Source organism: Amblyomma mixtum, chromosome 6 (genome assembly GCF_055824585.1).
Source record: "Amblyomma mixtum isolate Tamu chromosome 6, ASM5582458v1, whole genome shotgun sequence".
In the NCBI taxonomy this organism is placed as follows: Eukaryota; Metazoa; Arthropoda; class Arachnida; order Ixodida; family Ixodidae; genus Amblyomma; species Amblyomma mixtum.
Genome location: NC_143017.1, coordinates 14,529,943 through 14,549,946, shown reverse-complemented (window position 1 = coordinate 14,549,946; position 20,004 = coordinate 14,529,943). Strand labels below are relative to the sequence as shown.

The 20,004-nt window shown below is 48.2% G+C and overlaps 1 pseudogene; it reads right to left on the bottom strand.

Moving 5' to 3' along the window:
• Positions 1-5,555: 5,555 nt before the first annotated feature.
• Positions 5,556-20,004, bottom strand: part of LOC149338259 (uncharacterized) — a 31,729-nt pseudogene continuing 17,280 nt past the window's right edge.

Below are 20,004 nucleotides of genomic sequence, written 5' to 3'. Positions count from 1 at the left end.
GTCGGTGTGCTGCTGGTCTTGAATGCGAAGCCGCGCAAGTCTGCGGGCTTCCTCGGCGCGATGAAGGTAGGCGGCGACGTCAAGGTTGTCTTCGTCGGAAACGTGCCGGAGCATTGCGACGAGTGTTGTCGTGGGCTTCCTGCCGTATACCAGCTGGTCTCCTGGACGGCAGTATTATAGGCGAAGATCACGTAGGGCAGAATGGAGTCCCACGTCTTGTGTTCGGCGTCGATGTACATGGAGAGCATGTCTGCGATGGTCTTGTTCAGACGCTCTGCGAATGATAGGCAGTCGTCCTCCGATGGCTTGTCCGGCTGTAGTTTAAAATGGCTTGCGTCAGCTCCGCTGTAACCGCCGTTCCTCTGTCTGTGATGAGCACTTCCGGGGCGCCGTGTCGCAGGAGAATTTGTTCGGCAAAAAATTTTGCGACTTCTGTTGCGGTACCGCTTTTGCTTCGGCGTAGCGGGTCATGTAGTCAGTGGCCACGATGATCCACTTGTTTCCTGATAAAGAGGTCGGAAAGGGGCCGAGGAGGTCCATCCCTATTTGCTGAAAGGGCTTGGTTGGCGGTGGTATGGGGTTCAGGAGTCCGGCTGGTCTAGTCGGAGGCGTTTTGCGTCGCTGACACTCACGGCACGTTTTCACATAATGGGAAACGTCGGCAGCTAGCCGCGGCCAATAGTACTTCTCCTGGATGCGGTGCAACGTGCGAGTAATTCCGAGATGCCCCGCAGTCGGTTCATCATGACATGCCTGCATAATTTCTTGCCTAAGATTCTTGGGCACGACAAGAAGATGTACTGTCCTGTTGGACTCGAAGTTCTTCATCAGGAGGACATTATTGTGAACGACGAAGGACGACAGTTGGCGCTTGAATCCTCGAGGAGGCGATGCAGTCTTGCCTTTCAGGTAATCAACTATGCTTTGCAACTCAGGATCGGAGCGCTGCTGCTGCGCGAAACTGCTGGCGCTTACCAGTCCTAAGAAAGCATCGTCGTCGTCTTCTTCGCTTGCTGCGTCGACGGGGGCTCGCGACAAGCAGTCTGCGTCAGAATGCTTGCGGCCAGATTTGTAGACTACAGTTATGTCGAATTCTTGAAGACGCAGGCTCCAACGGGCAAGGCGGCCGGAGGGATCTTTCAAATTGGCTAGTCAGTACATAGCATGGTAATCGCTCACAACCTTGAATGGTCGTCCGTACAGGTAGAGGCGAAATTTCGAAGTGGCCCAAATAATGGCGAGACATTCTTTCTCGGTCGTCGAATAGTTGGCTTCGGCTTTCGACAGTGAACGGCTAGCGTACGCGGTAACTTTTGCCTCTCCACCATTTTTCTGAACGAGCACAGCTCCTAAGCCCACACTGCTCGCATCAGTATGGATTTCGGTTTCAGCGTTTTCATCAAAGTGCCCGAGCACAGGAGGGGACTGTAAGCGGCGCTTTAGCTCTTTGAAAGCTTCCTCTTGCGGCATATTTCCCATTTAAAAGGCACGTCCGCCTTGGTAAGTTGGGTCAAAGGCTCAGCGATGCGCGAAAAGTTCTTGACGAATCGCCGGTAATAAACGCACAATCCAAGAAATCTGCGTATAGCTTTCTTGTCATTAGGCTGTGGAAACTCTGCGATCGCAGCCGTCTTCTGAGGGTCTGGGCGAACTCCATCCTTGCTTACGACGTGACCATGGAACAGCAGCTCCCCGTGGGCGAAGGGGCACTTATCTGGTTTCAGTGTTAGGCCTGAAGACTTGATTGTTTCCAGCACTGTCCGAAGCCTTCTGAGGTGGTCTTCAAAGCTTGTGGAGAAGACAACAACGTCATCTAAGTAGACTAGACAAATTTTCCACTTCAATCCTGCGAGCACCGTATCCATTACTCGCTGGAACGTCGCTGGGGCAGAGCAGAGGCTGAATGGCATCACCTTGAACTCGAAGAGTCCGTCTGGTGTGATGAACGCAGTCTTTTTGCGATCTCTTTCGTCGACTTCAATTTGCCAGTAGCCGCTCTTCACGTCCATCGATGAGAAGTACTTAGCGTTGCACAGCCGGTCCAGTGTATCGTCGATGCGGGGGAGGGGGTAGACATCCTTCTTCGTAATGCTGTTCAGGCGGCGCGGTAATCGACGCAAAAGCGAAGGGTGCCGTCTTTCTTTTTCACTAGGACGACTGGTGCTGCCCAGGGGCTCCTCGAATGCTGGATGACGTCGTCACGAAGCATTTCCTGAACTTGCTTGCGGATAGCTTGGCGTTCTAGCGGCGATACGCGGTAGGGGCTCTGTCGCAGTGGTCGGGCGTGTTCGTCTGTGACAATGCGGTGCTTGGCAAGCCGGGTTCGTCGCACATTCGATGCTGATGAGAAGCAATCGCTGTACTTTTGAAGAAGACCGCGTATTTGGTCTTGTCTGCGCCGTGGTAATGCTGAGAGAGAGAAAGGAATTTTAATGAGGGAAAAGTGGAGAGGTCGGCCGGTGGTAACATGGGCCTGGCCTGCTACTCCACACAGGGGAAAGGGGAGAGGAGGAAAAGGAAAGTGCGAATGAAGGCTGATGATGGCATAATACAATGAGTTTCACGGGTGATGTCTACACACACACACACACACACACACACACCACATTGGCTGGCACTCGCATCGCGGTTAGTAGACGCACATAAAACTCATAAAACTGGTGTCTGCAACACAAACACCGACACATGTCATTAACCATGTAGGTTGTGCACAGGCGGTCACAGACGAGTATCCAGGCCTGTTTCAAACAAAAAGTTGAGCAGGGCCTTTATCACACGCCACCAATCAGAACGTCTCGTCCTGGCGCCCAGAAGAGTTTCCTCAGAGAGAGGGCGAGAGTCCAGTAGTTTCACGGTCGCCTCCAATGTTCTTCTTTCAGCAGTATAGTTCGGGCACTCACAAAGAAGGTGTCCAATCGTGGTAATGCTGGGTTGATATCAAACTTTGGTTGATGGCGTTGGTCAGATGGTTCTACGGGTTGGTCGGGTAGGGCAAATATCTCTCTGATGTCTGCCAACTCGTCGAGGAAAGCGATCGTCGTACCTTTGTTTAGATGCCGGTATTCATCGATGAAGTTGGTTAGCAACACCTGGGCTTGGCCATTTCGGATTTGGGTGACCCCCTTGCGACGCCCAGTCCTCGATCAAGGAGTTACTGGGTGTTCCCCTCGATGACGCCTTTGGCAGTTTCGATGTCTCCTGTACCTATGCAGGCGACGACACTTGATCGGGCGGCACGCTCAGTGCTTCGTCGAGGACGTTTAAGGCAACGCGATGAGTCGCTGTCGTCGCTGCAGATATGGCTTTGTCCGTGGAAAGCTTTATCGACTTGGATCGAAGGTCGATGATCGACCGATGTTCATTCAGGAAGTCCATTCCCAAAATCACGTCTCGCGAGCATTTCTGTAGGACCAGGAAGGTTGCAGCATAGGTTCGCCCATTTGCTGTAACTCTCGCGGTGCAGCGTCCTGACGGCGTAATAAGGTTGCCACCTGCGGTGCGGATCTGCGGGCCATCCCAAGTTGTTGTCACTTTCCTGAGTCGGACAGCGAATGGCCCACTCATGACGGAGTAGTCAGCTCCCGTGTCGACCAAATTGATCAATTCGCGCTACAAGGAACATACACACGGAAACACAAACGGACGAAGCACATACTTCCTTATGCGCTTCGTCCGTTTGTGTTTCCGTGTGTATGTTCCTTGTAGCGCGAATTGATCAGTATGAAGCACCAACTACCCCCCGCTCTTGCATTGTGTCGACCAAGGCAGCAACCGCGTGACCGTCGACCGTAACTTCAAGGTCACTTGTTCGCGTTCTTGTATTGCACGTTGTCTTTGGTGTCCGATCTCGGCTTCGTCGGTTAGTGAGGCTGCGGTGGGCGTACTCCGACGTTAATGCTATGGGCAGCGGTAAAGGCGTCAAGTCTGGCCGCGTCGTCGTCGTCGTCGGTGTTGTCGTCGAAGTTGTCGTCGTAGGTGTCGTCGGAGTTGTCGTCGATGGAGGATCTTTGTCCTTGCGCTTAGAAGCAACCTCACCTCCAGAGGCTGCTTTATTCAGTTTAACCTTCGGGGGCTGGGGGAGCGTCCACGCACGGCGTAGCCTCGGCTAGGAGATAAGAAGCGCGGTGACGATGGCGACGGGGAACGTGATAGGCGGCTGGGCGTTGAGTATTCTTCCCGACGCAAGAACTCATCGATTTCGGCTGTTCGCTGGCCGGGTCGGGGTCGTGGGGCGTCGTAAGAGAACCCTCGGATGCCCAGTCCTCTGTATGGGCAGTGCCGGAGGACGTGACCGGCTTCGCCACAGTGGAAGCATAGTGGGCGGCGCTGGTTGGGAGTTCTCCACTCGTCGCATTTCTTCGGCTGTATGCGTCGCTCGTAGGACGGGCGGGTTGGGGCGAGAGGGCAGCGGTCCAACGCAGCTGACTGAGGGCGATAGGGGCTTGGGTCCCGTCGTCGAGGGGCAGGACGGCGCACTGCTGCGGCGTAAGTCACGGCTGGGGGCTGCAGAGGCTGCGTGGGTGTCGGCGTCACACCCAAGGCCTGTTGAACCTCGTCCCGGACGACGTCAGTGAGCGATGAAAGCTGCGGCTGCGTTCCTGTTGGCAGCATTCGTCGGAGCTCTTCTCGCACAATTTCACGTATAACCTCCCGCAGGTTGTCGTTTTTAGCGGTGTCCATGCAGCTTGCTGACAAAAAGCGCTGCTGGCGGTCATACTGGCGGGCTCTGGCATCAAGAGTTTTTTCCATGGTGGATGCCTCTTCGACGAATTCCGCGACGGTTTTGGGTGGGTTCCGTACGAGGCCCGCAAAGATTTGCTCTTTGACTCCTCGCATAAGAAGCTTTACTTTTTCTTCTTCTTTTATGTCTGCGTCGGCACGCCGGAAGAGACGCTTCATCTCCTCAGTGTACATTGCAACGGTCTCGTTTGGATGTTGTATGCGAGACTGTAGCAGCTGCTGGGCTCTCTCTTTTCGCACGACGTTCGTGAAGATCTTCAGAAGCTGATCCTTGAAGGTTTCCCAGTTCGTGAGGCTAGCTTCCTCATTCTCAAACCAGATTCTTGCTGGTAAACCCACATTGGTGTGTATCTAATAGTTGCCGAGATTCAAGTACGAAGGTCAGTCTGATGTTTATTATTACAATTTCGAAAGATTTAGCAATGCAGCTGGTGAGGGCTATTGATCTGTAACTGCTGTTTTCCGGGTTTGAGAAAAGGTATTATGACTGCTTTTTTCCACTCGTCAGGTATATTTCCAGTTATCCAGATTTCATTAAAGAATTTTAACAGTGCCTCTACAGCAGCCTCGGAGAGATGGGCAAGTATAGCGTAATGCACGTTGTCTGGTCCTGGTGCTATCTTTTTTCCGGAAGATAATACCTTATTTAATTCTTGCAGTGTGAGAGTGTCATGATATCGTGGGGGGCTTGAGTTTTGGTTGGCGCCGAAATTATATTTAATCGGGCCAACCTGCCCACTGCTGCACTCTCCGTAAGTTCGGAGGGGGAGGAGCGACAAACCTCTCCACCCCGCGTGCGGAATATGTTCGGAAGATGTGCGGAAGAAGAGAAGCACTATGTTCTCCCACGATGCTGGTGTCTTCTTCATGACATGCGCGGCCGCAGTTAGGAGAACAATTCGCAGAACTCGTGGGCGCGCATACGGCTGCCCTCGGGACAGGGGAAGGCTTCGCTGAAGAACCTCTGCACCTGGAGGACTTCGTGCCCCTTACGCTACCAGTAGGATCCGCAGTGGCGGTACATGGCGGCCACGTAGAAGAGCTGCCGGGATCGCAGGCTCTCCAGGCCGACGAGGTGCTGCCTGTCGGGCTCGGAGCCACGCTTGACGAGGAAGGCCGTGAAGGAGGCCTCCATGCCGGCCACCTCCTCCACGTGCTCCTTGCCGATGTTTCCGGCCACGCACTTGCGGAACTTTTCGGCCGCTGGTGGTAGCTCAGTGCGTGTGCCCAAGAAGTAGAAGGCTTACGCAGTGAGCACCGCCAGCGACGACCCCGGGCTGCCGTACCTGCCGCACAGCGAGTCAAGTCGACTCAAGTCGTCCTTACGCTCTAAACACAAATGCACAAAGATAACGGTGGGGCTCTGAACGCTCCCGCCTTTACAGCTTCGCCCCATTTCCCATAGCCGCTAAGGGGAAACCAGCGGAAACACGGCGGTCAGTAGAAACACGCGCCCATGTTGGAACAAGGGAGATCGCCCCCTCTAGGTCGGAGATCATACGCTCTCGATAACGATTTAGAGGTAAACGATGGGCACCCGGGACGTCACGTACGCGTACGGTCTAGGTAGTGACATTCCACCTGAAATCAGGAAGATCAGAGGATCATAGGTGCAGAGAATTGTGTGAATAAACAGCTGACATGGATCAATAGAGTAGCGGAGCGGAACAGGAGGTGGAAAACACTTGGATAAGTACATTAGATAAAGAATTTGCGTGGTTAAGATGGCTGCGACTGGCCACCACAGTGTTACACTGCAGATTAGTCAGAGAGGCATTCAACCTGTAGTGGACGTAGACAGCCTGATGATGATGACGCATTCGGGCTGCACTGTCAAAAAGAATTTTAAGACGCTGCAACTACACGTCCGTACTCTCCGGGCCATGCATTGTGGCAAACAGCACATAAGACGACGGACTAGGAAACATGAAGTACACAGTACACGTTCTTATCCTCAACTGAGGCTTTATTCACAAAAAATATAGTTTAAATAAAAAAACACAGAAGATATATGAGATGACAAGCGATAAGGACAAAAGGAAAAGAAAATGTTATGCGCAGTCATCAAGAAGCTGCCGTATGGTTCGCCGCAATCACTTCCCGAGTGGTCCTATTTATATGCATAAGCGGTTAATGTGTGCGTTCAAGCTATACGGTGCAGTCTACCTCGCCACTCCTAGTCATCCGTTAGATGAGAGTGTAGGTTACCATCTGCTCGTTTCTTGATAGGCGCACATAACCCTTAAGGCTTTCCTTTAGCACGATCCCTTGTCATGCACTTTATCGTGTGTATTTTTTTCCTATTTAAACAAATAAAGCAAATAAGCCTCGGCTGAGAGTCCACGGTCAGCCTGTGTACTTCTTGTTTCCTATTCCATCGTCTCCTGACACTGGCGCTAGGTGGAGGGGGGGGGGGGGGGGGGGGGGGGGGGGGGGCTAGCCAATCTATTGTAGTGTAGCAGCCGTGCTCGCTCACTGTGGTGAACTGTAGTAGTGAAAGAAGACGACGATCCTGAGGTGTGACGCTCGCTCGCAGCCCGAACGTTTGGCCTGCCCCTTACGAAAATGGCAGATATGGGCCAGATATATTTTATATATGGCTGTATATACTCATATATGGGATCATATACAGTTAAATAGGTCCATATATGGTCGTATATACGGCCAGATATGACCATGGGAAACCTGATATGCCGCAATATACGGCTATATATGGGTGTATAAGACCACAAATACGGGCAGATACGGCCATAATGTACCTTATATAGTGCCATATACTGCTATATATAGTCGTATTTGCGTCCTTATATAGATGCTCTTTCTTTATATGGGGACCTTCAAATCCTTATATGGAAACAATCTCGCATATATGGAACATATCCGACCTCATATATGGGATTCTTGTGCCATATACTTCCGAACTTAAATAATTAACTTTGTGTCAAACATGATATTATTGGTTAATTAAGATGGTGAAACACACCGCACAACAAGATACTAAGCTTTTTATGATTGCGGCTTCAATCAAATTAGACTGCTATTACGTAGTGGTGTTTAATTAATGTGAATTAAAGTACAGTGCTATAAATCACATTAAACTTTGCTATGATTTAAATGCACTAATACATGCATATATGCGCTTTCTATCTTCGGTGGACTTCGAACCTTCCTGACGAACTGAACCTTCCTGACTGGGTCTAAATAAGCGGATTACAAGTCCAACGAGTTGGTTGCGATCGAAATCATAGTTTCTAGGAACATTGATAGATTATAGAGTCCCGAACGTACAACAAGCGCTTGGGGATCGAACTCAGCCCTTTCGCAAACATGATGAATACTCAAACCATCAAGCCGGTGGTGCGGTGTACGTTCCTTCTTTGGGCGCTGTTCCCCAAAACTATGTCGTTCTTAAGGAAGGGGAAACCTGCATTGTTTGCGGTAATGCCAGACAATAAACGTTTGCAAAACCGCTGCAGCATACAGGCATTTCTTGTCCAGGAGCCTAAATAACACATCGCTGCTTGCGGCACAGGGATGAAGATTAAAACGCTCTGGTATAATTGTCAGAGAAAAAATACAAAATGTTTGGAAATTCATCTATCTAGAGTTGCCAGCAAAACGTTTACAATGCAGACGAGAAAAACTCAACAGCTGCACGCAAATCTTTTACCCATCGCCTGTTCCGCGCCGCCGAGTCTCCGTGGTGTATTGACCAAGCTCGCCATTCTACTCCGACTGTTGTGCCACAGCTGAACAGTTTGTAAAAAATCTTCTGCAAATAGTTTTTGATACTATGCGCGTTGGTCTGTTTCTTTTCACCTCAACTTTTTCTTCCCTTTATAATCCACCCTCCCCTGCCGGCCGATATTCAGATGCCAGTTCTCAGACCGGCAGTCACGGGGAAGCAAGACATACTTTATTTGCGTAATAAATGAGTCGCCGCTGTGTCCACGGTCAGCCAGCACCCACGGCAAAATGTTCCTTACCCTACTGAGCGAGAGATGGCGCTGCTGAGGCGGTGAAAAAGCGGACCCTCGAGAACCCCCCTCCCAGAACAGCAGAAAAGCGACACATCGCCGCCTTCGGCAGTGCTCAGTTAGAAGATAGCTGGCGGGTGGCTAGTCAAGCTCCGTGTCACTTTCTCTCTTTCTTTCGCTCCGGAAGGCACGCCGAGGGAACCAGAGCTTGGCAGAAGGGCGCTACAAGCGCGAGTGAAAAGCAGCGTCTCCCGCGACTCCCCACAATTGACCGGGCAGACCTGTCACCCCTCCCATTGAGCCCTTTCTTTCGAAAAAAGACCAGTTCCGCACATGTTTTACACGTGTTGGACTGCCTGGAAATCTGTTTGCGCTGACGCTTGCTTTTTCCTTCGTGCTAGAACGCAGACGAAATTAAGAGGACTAGGAAAATGTACAAGGGCGATAGAAAATAATGTGAACAGCATGTTGCCTACGCACTGCGAAACTGGAATTCATGTCTGTAGCGTACTTATGTTCGAATTAGGCGCCGCGCTGTTCGCATTTCCTTCAATCGCGACAGTACCCTCTCCGGTGTAGGTTTCAAGAAAGAGTGGTCAGCGATTTTTTTTTCTGCGCCGACTTGAAAAAAAAAAGAGAACTGACAGTGCATCAGGTCCACTTCGTGGAGCAGATTGTTTACGAAACCGTCGTTACCGTTGCGGCGAAATGTGTGTCGCAAGAAAATGGCAAGTTTATTTATGACGCGGAATTCGAGCTTAATACCTTTTTTTTTTATGGCAGGGAAATTTTCGCAAAATACTTAATTTTGTTGGGTAGCTGAGCAGTTCGATGTACGCAACTTTCTTTGCCAAATAGTTGGAATTTCATTACGTTTTTCGCTGAATAATAACGAGTATGTGTTTATTTGGACGTAAAATAAAGATAGGCGAGGCTGAAAAGAAAAACAAAACACGCGCGAAATGCGTTTACCAGATGCTGGCTGACGGCTAACAGAAAAAATGCTCTAGTTTGGTCAATCACTACGCAGTGGTTGTTACATTTAATGTAATGCCGATTGCAGCGCACGTGCATTCCCAAAAGAATTTATTTGCAGAGCCATCTCTCATATTCAAACGCTCGCTCATGTGCAAGCTAATATCTTTACTACTTTTACTTTGAGACATTTTTTACATCTAGCAAAATAACTTCGGAAATTGAGCCGGGCGTCACACAAAGGAACAATGAGGCGATCACTGACCTTGCCTCACACGCGTCTGCCTAACGCAGCTGTTGATGTCAGCCTCCAAAATATTTGTTTGAGTTACCTGACCGGCGGAGGGCTTTACTGGCAAAAAAAAAAAAATTGTTTCCTTAGCGCGAGCTGTACGACTAAACACTGCATGCTTAGTGAATTACAATGAAAATTCGTCAGAAATAATACACACGCGCAACATACCAAACCAATTTAGCAAGAGAAAACCGCCTACTTCAGCTTGCGCACAGAAGTTATCCAGGCTTGCCGTCTCGTTCTCAATCATTTCACAGACAATTCCGAGGAAAACCATTTTTGAATGGGAAAAAGTGTATGAACGCATTTTTTTTATACACTGGAAGATTTCACTATACCAACCTCCCGTCGACATGCTTGCATTGTTTTTGTTTTTTTCTGTCTTGCTATTAAGGTTTTTGTTATCGCTCGATGCGAGCGATGGAAAAGTTTTGCAAGATTTTGCTACACATCGAAAAGATTCACCATTACCTCCAAAATTTCCTCGGCAGTAGATTACAAATTTCGAGTATTGAATTTTTTTTTTTTTAGGAATGTGTCCAGGAAATCTATAGAGTTCCATGGGCTGCTCTTGGCCGTTGATGTTGTGAGAACTATTGTGGCAGCACCCGACACAACAATACGTTTCTTCACTCCCTCAACGTCGCGGCATTCCAGTCATGACTCACAACGAGCGGCAACCCCTCTTTTGTGCACCCACGAGCAGGACGGCACGTGCTCACAATGAAAGAGAGTGTCAGCAGCGCGAGCAGCACGGGTACCAGTCGAGGCGTTGCTGACTCCATGCGCTCCGCCGGCGACGTGCCCACACAGAATTTCGAAAATGGAAATGACAAGCAGGCATGAAAAAAGTGCAATATAATCGCTGTTTTACATTAGTTACAAGTCCGGATAGTGAAGCTGGCTGACTGGTTTCAGCATTGTAGGGAATTAAAACGAGGACGCAGCGATTATATCGCAGTTTTTCATGCCTCACTCACTGACGTCCCACTCATAGTTGAGTTATTGAACTTTAAACAGCAAGAGAAAAAATCGGTAATAAATTATTTAGCAGTTGTAGGAACACCACGTGGTACTCCATGTATAATAATGACTCACGCATCATTACAAAGAAGAAAACACGCACCCAAAAGTTAGGTGTCCATACTCCTTTAAGTGCCCTTGCAGATTGAAGGACAGGTGTCTAATTCACTCACATAATGAAATCAGCCGCATACCTAACATCCACATACATAACATGGTCGGCTGGAATTGCGGAAAACGCATCGTTACTACACACAGACAATGGTAGTGCTATATACTAGATGTCTTCAGGATGAACACTGCTTTGTTTTATGTACATGTATTCCGCTCAGAGAAGCATTGGTGTAAGTAAACAAAAAAACTAAGCATTTCTTGCTGAGTATGTTACAGGACTTTTGTGTTAGGTATTTCCTCAGGGCATTAATTTAATTAGGGACAGCAAAGGAATTTGGCCGTGATGTATCGCATTGTGATGGTAAACTTCAGGAAGGGTTTAGTGATGTAAAATTCAATAAATTACGTGACAAAATGTAAAGTATTTTCTAGTTTTTTTTCTATTGATCCAGAAAAGGATTTTAGATGGCGGGAATTCACCGGTATCAATATAAAAATTTTAAATCCGCTCTATGCAACGTGATACAAACCCATACAGAAAAACTTATAAGCGAAACATCGTGAAAAACTGCATAAGCACGCTCAGAAAAACTACATCGTACCCACAACGCGCACGCACGCATGTAAAAAAAACTGCCCTAACCCGCTGAACCACACAGATGTATAAAAAACCGTAGTCTGAAACTAAAGATGTCCTCTCCAAGAACGCCCCCAAAAACCACTGCCTATTATTCAGCGCATTCCCTCTCTTTACACAAAGAAACAAAACAACTCCTAGGACTCCTACCAGTGATGGCACCTTGAAAACACCCCAGATTATGTAAATCCGCTCCCAGTTTGCACTCATGAATTTAGCTCCAAAATAGACTCCGTTCCAGTGGACCCTCATATGCATGCGCAAGCATGCATGGTCTCCATGAAAAGAGATGAAATTTTAATTTTGATATATAAACACAGCAGTAGGTCGAGCCTCCCATCATTAGCGAAATTTGTTTACGGTTTGGGAGGGAATATCTTGGCGCTCTCCTAGCTGACTGCAAACTGAACGAGAGAGCAACGTCCACCTCCCCCCCCCCCCTTCCCTGTTACCCAGATGACGTCACTCGTGCTCGCCAAACTGCAGCGCATGGTGCCAATACTTAACTTCGACATCCCAGCCGGCTATTAAAACCCCATTCGAAACACCATGAGAGAAAAAAAATGCAATGTATATTATTTACTGGTCACATGTTAATAGCCCATTTTGTTCCGTCTACAGCATGGCAAGCGAACAGCGCATGCGAAAAAAACAAAATATTTTGCCTGTCTACTTTCAACTGTAGTGCAGAACTAGCCTGATTCCTGTGTCTGGGTGAAGGGTCTACCGAAGTACATATTTTTAAACTGGCTGCAAGTGAACACCTCTCTGCAATGTAGAAAAAGAAGGCGATATGCGTGTTCGCGTTTCATTCCGGCTGGATTGTACAGCCTGAACCTTATAATGAACCTGACGCTCACGATCCTTCTGTTTGCTTCTTAGTATGATGACTCCCCATATTACTGCAAAAAATACTAAATCAGAGAAAGATAGCTTTTGTCTCTAGAATTGAACTCCATTGTGCATGCAACCAGACCATATCACGGCGCTTTCCGAGCTCTCCAGCGCCGTCATTAGCTGCTTCGATGAGACCCTTGCTTTCGACGAATAAGAGCTAGTCGGCATTGTTCGCGTATGTGGTCTCGGCTTTTGTGGAGAGCGAATACACAAGTTTGGCGAATGCAAATGGTCATAAGTGAAGTTTTGGAAACTGCAACCCTTAGCGGAGGATTGCTGATATCGCAGGACGAATAGAACGACCGGGAAGCACCGGTGTCACCCGGCATGCCGAGCATTGCTTTAGGGAGCCGTCAACAGTCGACCACTGGCGCCGCTCGTGGATAACAAAAGAGATCATTTTCGTCGATGCGATTAATCGTCGAACATGCTTCTGGATAAAGCAGTTCAGCACCGAATATTTGTGGTATGGAAGAAAGCGGATCTACCACGACCGGAAAGCGCCAGTTCTCCGGCTATCAAGTGTTTCGTCGCAAACATCCGGTCTTCTTGCAGTGATCATGCTCTGTAAACAAGTACAGTTACAATCCGCGCATCAGAAAGGGAATATTTAACATAGCTTGCGTTTTATGCCATACAAACGATCACAGGTATGCAGACAACGGTGGTACTGCAGTGCAGTCGACATTTGTGTATTCCCGCTGAAATTTCACGCACACGCTGTAAATGCTGAATGACGAGTCATTAACTTGAAGCACTAAATTAGCGACAACGCAAGCAGTGTGCTAAACAAAGAGGAGAAGAAACAAGTGAGCAGCAGATGTCGAAATCAAGAGGGCCGAAGCAGTTGCGGGACGCGGCTCTGAGGCAAGATAACGGTCACCGCCAATCACAGGGGCGGTCTCTGTTCGCATTTCGTAAGCATTTGAAACCGTCGAATGTCGGCCGGACGCCGAAGAGTGCTCAACTTTCCGCTAAGATATCTTTTTCTCAATTTCCGCAAAGCTCCGTCGACTCGAGTGGCGATCGGTTCGACGGGATTTCAAGCAACGACACAGCAGGGGTATCGTTAGTTATATTTATTTTGATAAAGATACACGCGATATAAAGCCCCATCTCGATGGACACTTCTAAGGCATACACGCGAAGCGCCTGCGCGCCCAGCACGTGCCGCGACGGGCGTCGAAAAGTGGCATGAACCTCCATGCTCCTGGTGCTGGCTCGCTCCCCCTCGGGAGCCGACTGAAAAAAATGTCAAGCCGTGAACAAGAGATGGTTGGGGATCTGCAAGGATTCCAAGAAAATTTAGGGGAGGCTGAAAGAGCTTCAAGCCATGAAGAAAAAGAGTCCCCGAGAGCCCCCGCGGTCCTCCCATTGTTGTAAACCGGACCCCGCTTCTGACGCGCGCGTGAGCGCCCGTGCGCAGGTGCCGATGTCTGACATGCACAGACAAGCACAGATATCTGCTAAGGAAGGCATTGGTGGCGCCACCCTTGACTGTCGTCTGTTGCACAGAGCTAGAAGCCGGAATCTGCAGTAGGCTACGCACTTTCCTGCCGGACGAGCAATTTCCGGTTATACCCGTTGTTGCATCCACTTGTTTTCCCTTTGAAATCATGGTACAGCGCCACACTTGTGCGTTTTGAGGAAGAAGACACTTTTGACGGCGTTAAAATGACCTGCGCCAAGCATGCATGGGATGATGAGCCATCGGAAGGATCCAGGGTGCAAGTGAGCGGGAAATACCAAGGTTTCTGTGAACCTGCAATCATCAATATTTCAGGTAAGCGTGAACAACCATTTACTGTTTTTCCCGTATTGCTTTGTTGTTTACCTTTGCCAATGCTGTCGGCAGTTTTCGATGATAGGGCTATAAATTAAGCTAAATGGTATCATAATGCATGATTTATTTGTAAGCTGGGCTATGTGCAGTCGGAGAGTAATCTCTCATTTTTCAGTAGCGAAATTTTTACCGCCACCGAGTTGCGTTCCTGCCAGCGGTAGTTCAAGTGCATGACATCAATTGTGTAACGCAAAAAACATAGACTAACCTCACTAAGCACATTGCGGGGCTAGTTAGGGATGTATTTTCTAAGTAACGAGACGTAGACAGCAAGCTGTAATGGATTCTCTCATATGCACGTGTCAGGAACTGAACCCTTTTAATTGTCGTAAGTAATAGTGCTAATTCTATTTTAACACGGGATCAGCATTGCTGCGTTCTGCGTATCCAATTAGGTTACAATGGCCCCATTACATTTGCCACAAGGCTTGCGCTCTACAGCTAAGCAGGAGCAGTGGAATGAAGAGCTTTTACGCGTTTTATTTCGGGTGGTTAGTGCGAACGAACGTGTTTCAGAAACAATTGGCGTATACCTGTTTCTGTTCGCGGTTGTGCCAGGAAACTTTAATGGTAAAGCCCGAAAAAGGGGCATCGCGATGATTTGCTCTGTACCAGTTAATATTATTAAATAGATTCATCATGCGTTCCAGAGACCAGAGCAAAAAGAATTATTGAAATCGGGGCATGCAAGCGAAAGTTATTCCGCTCTGAAAATTCGAAATGAAAAGCTCAGACGAAAACGCATTTCACTCTTCCATTTCACTCACCCAGTACCGACATTGGGCGCTACCAATCAGAACCGCACCTAGCGCCCACGCAGCGGAAGCGTGCATGCAGTTGTTGCTTTGTCGGGGCTGTAGACAGCCGCGCATTTTGACGGCGTCTTCCCCCCGTGTACGCGACTAACGACAAAGGAAGCTCCCCGAATTTACTTTTTTAGTCGGACTGTAAGGCTGTCAGCGGTAGCCCCCCTCCCCCCCAAACTCGACTCCCGTCTCCTGTCCGGCCTTTCTCTTCACATTTTGGGCAAGGTGTGTCGACTGGCTTTTTTTTCGCTGCCGTCTTGGTATGGTCACGGCCGGTCTCGACGCGCGCGCTTTCTGGTCTGAGCCAACGTTTTTTGAACAGCGCTGGCCGCCATGAAGGTTTGAAGCGGAATCGAAAGTGTCGCCCCTAGCTGTATTCTTGTTAGTTTTCGTTCGCTTTCCCTGCTTCTTTCCAGTTTTTGTGGCATGCGAAAAAGCTTGCAGTACTCAGAGACATAATATTTTGGATCCATTTCGCAAGTATGAAGGAACAATATGCAAAATGGACGCCCAACCAATGAGAAAGGCAGCACCCTATCTAGATGCCACCTCATTTCCGCTGCCGCAAATGGCCGCCGCGTTGCGACACCATCGGCTCGAAACAAGCATTTCTAGCGAAGATTAAAATATCAAATATTATGATTTCGGTGATCTCATTGCGCGTTCGGGACTCACAATGTCCCTTACTCTGCATACAAAGATTAAAGAACCCATGCTTTATGTACGTCGCAGGGCACCTTTAATAGTCCACAATGGATTTTATGGTAGGCTGTCTCAGATTCAGTGCATAATTCTGCGCAGATTTATATCATGATCGCTCTAAATTATCTCCCACGCAGCCTACACAACGGGCCTGCCGACCAAGAAGGGGCGGGAGCTCTCCGGAAAGCTGCTGTTGCTGGCCGTGGGCACTAAACTCAGCGAAATAAGGAGCGAGAAAGAAAAGCATCGACGATAAGAAGCATACAGAACTATAGAACCACAAGAGCATTAAATGTACCCCAATAAAATTTCCTGCGCAATTTCTGTGTGGTATTTGTGTTACTTGTGTTACCTATGCTATATGATTATCAGGAGCTTTAGAGCAGTATAAAACCGAGTGGTTTTTCAATTTAAAGCAGCGCTTAGAGATGTATTGGATGACATTTTTTAACGTTTACAGATTTTTATTTTACAAAGTGCGAGAGATATGTTGGTTTGGTCAGTGAAGGTGGACCGTACAGCAAGACGGGCATTATGTACGTAATAGAGCTCAATAATCTGAAAAATGATTAATTATATCTAACTAATCAGCTTTCATAATTTTGATTTTGGGACGTAAGTCTGTATCGCGAAAATGAAGGCCGTCAGTAAAGAAAGATAACCTTAGCTTTTAAATTTTCGTAATCGTTAATGTGGTTCGAAATACTGAACATACACACTTGCAAGCTCAGTGAATTGCCTTGTCCGCTTCGCATATTCATAAACGCGTCGCTGCGCGTCGTATCATCGCCGAATTCAAAGAAACTTTTTCTACATCATAAAATACACAAACGGTGTCCGTGTTTGATGCATAAAAAAAGTGACCGACAGTTTTATGCATTTTCAATGCGGGTAAACCAACTCAGCGAGCTTTGAAATGCGCAAAATCTGGCGCTCGATATTTCAAACTCCTATACCAATTAAAAAAAAAAGTTAGAAACTAGGCTCACCTTTTACGATGACGGCCTTTAATTTCGCAACATAATATCGCCCCTTAGAATCAAAATAAAATGTTCATTAGTTAATATTAGTTAATTAATTGTCTATTAAATCAGGTTTATCGCTTACATAATGTTAACCATCCTGTATAACCCCCCTACACAGCGCCAACGTATCTCAAAGTTTTAAAATAAAAATCTACGTCAAAAATTTAAGCTGTATTACATATCTGAAGTAGTAGCAGTAAGGGCGTACTGCACAGTCGCTCACGTCTGCATGTGGCGAAAACGGCATATGTATGACAGCATTCTGCAATGGTTGTAACTAATTTCATTACATCTTTTGTTTGGCCGCCCTCCATCACTGTTTGGAGACGCCACGCCCCAGGTTCACTCTTTATTGGCTAATGTGATATTAGCAGCCTGCAACATTGGAGAAGGGGAGCCTAGGTGCTTGCAGAGATTGCAGATGAAGCGCGCCGCAAATCGTTGGATTTCTTCAATTTTTTTTTGTACCGTCTCCTTCGGTAGATCTCGCCGTATGAGGGCACATATACATAGGCTGTCATTTATTATATATTTCCGTATGAAAGCTTATAAGGTTTTAATAAGGGAGTAATCACTCATTTTCATTCCGCCAAGCAGTCACACGGCTACAAAGGGACCTGACACAGCTTCCACAGAAACTTTTGCTCTTTCTTAAAAAGATTCGTCCTGGTCTGGGGACATGGTGTATGACTGTGCTTGGATGGATGCGAATAAGTAATTAATACCTTAATGGAAGTCTGCTCCGCCTTAGGGAAAATTTCCTCTCAACATTTAACCAAAAGTATATAAGGTTATGTGCAGATCTGTCAGTATATGTTCGTATATAGAACTAGCTCCATATATAAGCTCTAGCCAAATATGGACATTACAGATTTATCTATATTTGGCCATATATGGCCCATATAAGTATATTCATCCATATATGACTGTTCGCAGATATGGCTATATACGGATTTGGCCGTATCTGGGTATATAAAGACCATATATAGAAATCCCATATATGGGCTCCATCAGATATGGTCATATAAGGATAGGACATATCTGGCTATATAAGGACCATATATACATATATTTCCATATATAAGTTCAAACCATATATGAATATATAGGGAATTGGGCATATCAGGCTATATATGCCAGATATATCCATATATGAGTTCAATCATGATATGGATATATAGGGAATGGAGCATATCAGGCCATATATGCCAGATATATCCATATATGAGTTCAATCATGATATGGATATATAGGGAATTGGGCATATAAGGCCATATATGCCAGATATATCCTTATATGAGTTCAATCATGATATGATTATATAGGGAATTGGGCATATCAGACCATATATGCCAGATATATTCATATATTTTCATATATGAGTTCAGTCATGATATGGATATATAGGGAATTGGGCATATCAGGACATATACGACCATATGCACATATATTTCCTTATATGAGTTCCATTCACATAATGGTATATAGGGAATTGGGCATATCAGGCTATATACGCCCGTATATTCATATAAGACCTTATATGCCCAATTCCCTATTTGTTCATATCTGGATTTTTTCATATCAAACCAGATATGACATTTCCGTACGGGGCACCTTTGCTGAACGTTGGAAAGCGACCTAGGTTCTGCTCAGCCACAACCCCATCCTACATTTGGTGGAGGCTGCTGTAAGTTCCCCCCTCTCGTCCTCATCCTGGAGCTCCGTAGCCGCACCTTACCTTCGCCGCCAGTTATGCCTGAAGTCACCAGCCAGACAGCCCCCATCCCGTCGCCTACCATCCTGTGTTCTGGCGGGCTCCGGCAGCGAGATCCCAGCGTCTTCAGCGGTGCCGACGACCACGATGTTGACGACTGGTTGGCGACTTACGAGCGCGTCAGCGCCCACAACAAGTGGGACGATGCCACCAAGCTTGGTAACGTACTATTCTATCTCAGCGACGTTGCCAACTTGTGGTTCCGCAACCACGAGGCCGACTTGCCTACCTGGTCGTCCTTTAAGACCAGCTTCTCGGAGGTATTCGGCCGCCCAGCTGTGCGCAAACTGCGCGCCGAACAACGCCTCCGCGCTCGCGCTCAGCACGCCACTGAAACCTTCACCAGTTACATAGAAGATGTTCTAGACCTGTGCAAGCGCATCAATACATCCATGCCGGAGACCGAGAAAATTAGCAACATCCTGAAGGGCATCTCCGACGACGCGTTCCAAATGTTGCTCGCCAGGAATCCGCAAACGGTGGTGGATGTCATTCAGCTTTGTCAGAGCTATGACGTCCTCAGGAAGCAGAGGAATTCTACTCGCCGTTCCGGAGTCCTCGACGAGTCCCTTCCTGCGCCGGCGGTCTGCAGTCTGGTCTCTGACTCGGCCTCCCTGCTTCCCCAGATCAAGGCCTTCATACGGGAAGAAGTGGCCCGCCAACTGCCTGTGTCTGGCGACCCTGCGTCACCCATAGATCCCACCCTTCGACGCACCATCCAAGAGCAGGTCGCCGACGCTTTGCCCTCTAGCCCTCGGCCTCCGCCTGTGGCTGCCCCCCTCACCTACGCTGAGGTTGCCGCCAGACCCCGACGCCCCGAAGTCTACGTTAACCACCCATCTGTCGCACCGCTACCACCTCCGCCGGCACCTGTCCGTCGTCGCCTGCCGCCTCGCCGTGCCGTCATGAACCCATGGCGTACCTACGACAACCGCCCCATATGTTACTCCTGTGGCTTGCCGGGCCACGTCGCCCGGCTTTGTCGCCAACACCCGCCGAGTTTCCGGGACGAGGCAAGCCCATTCCACTACGACCCTGCGCCTCCCTCGCAACCAGTTCCCTCCGGCACCCCTGCGGACTCCTTCCACCTTGACCGCTCTTCATATTCTTCACGCCGGTCGCCTTCTCCCCGTCGCCGATCTATCTCTCCCATGCGCCGGCGATCACCCTCTCGTCCGGAGGAAAACTAACAGCCG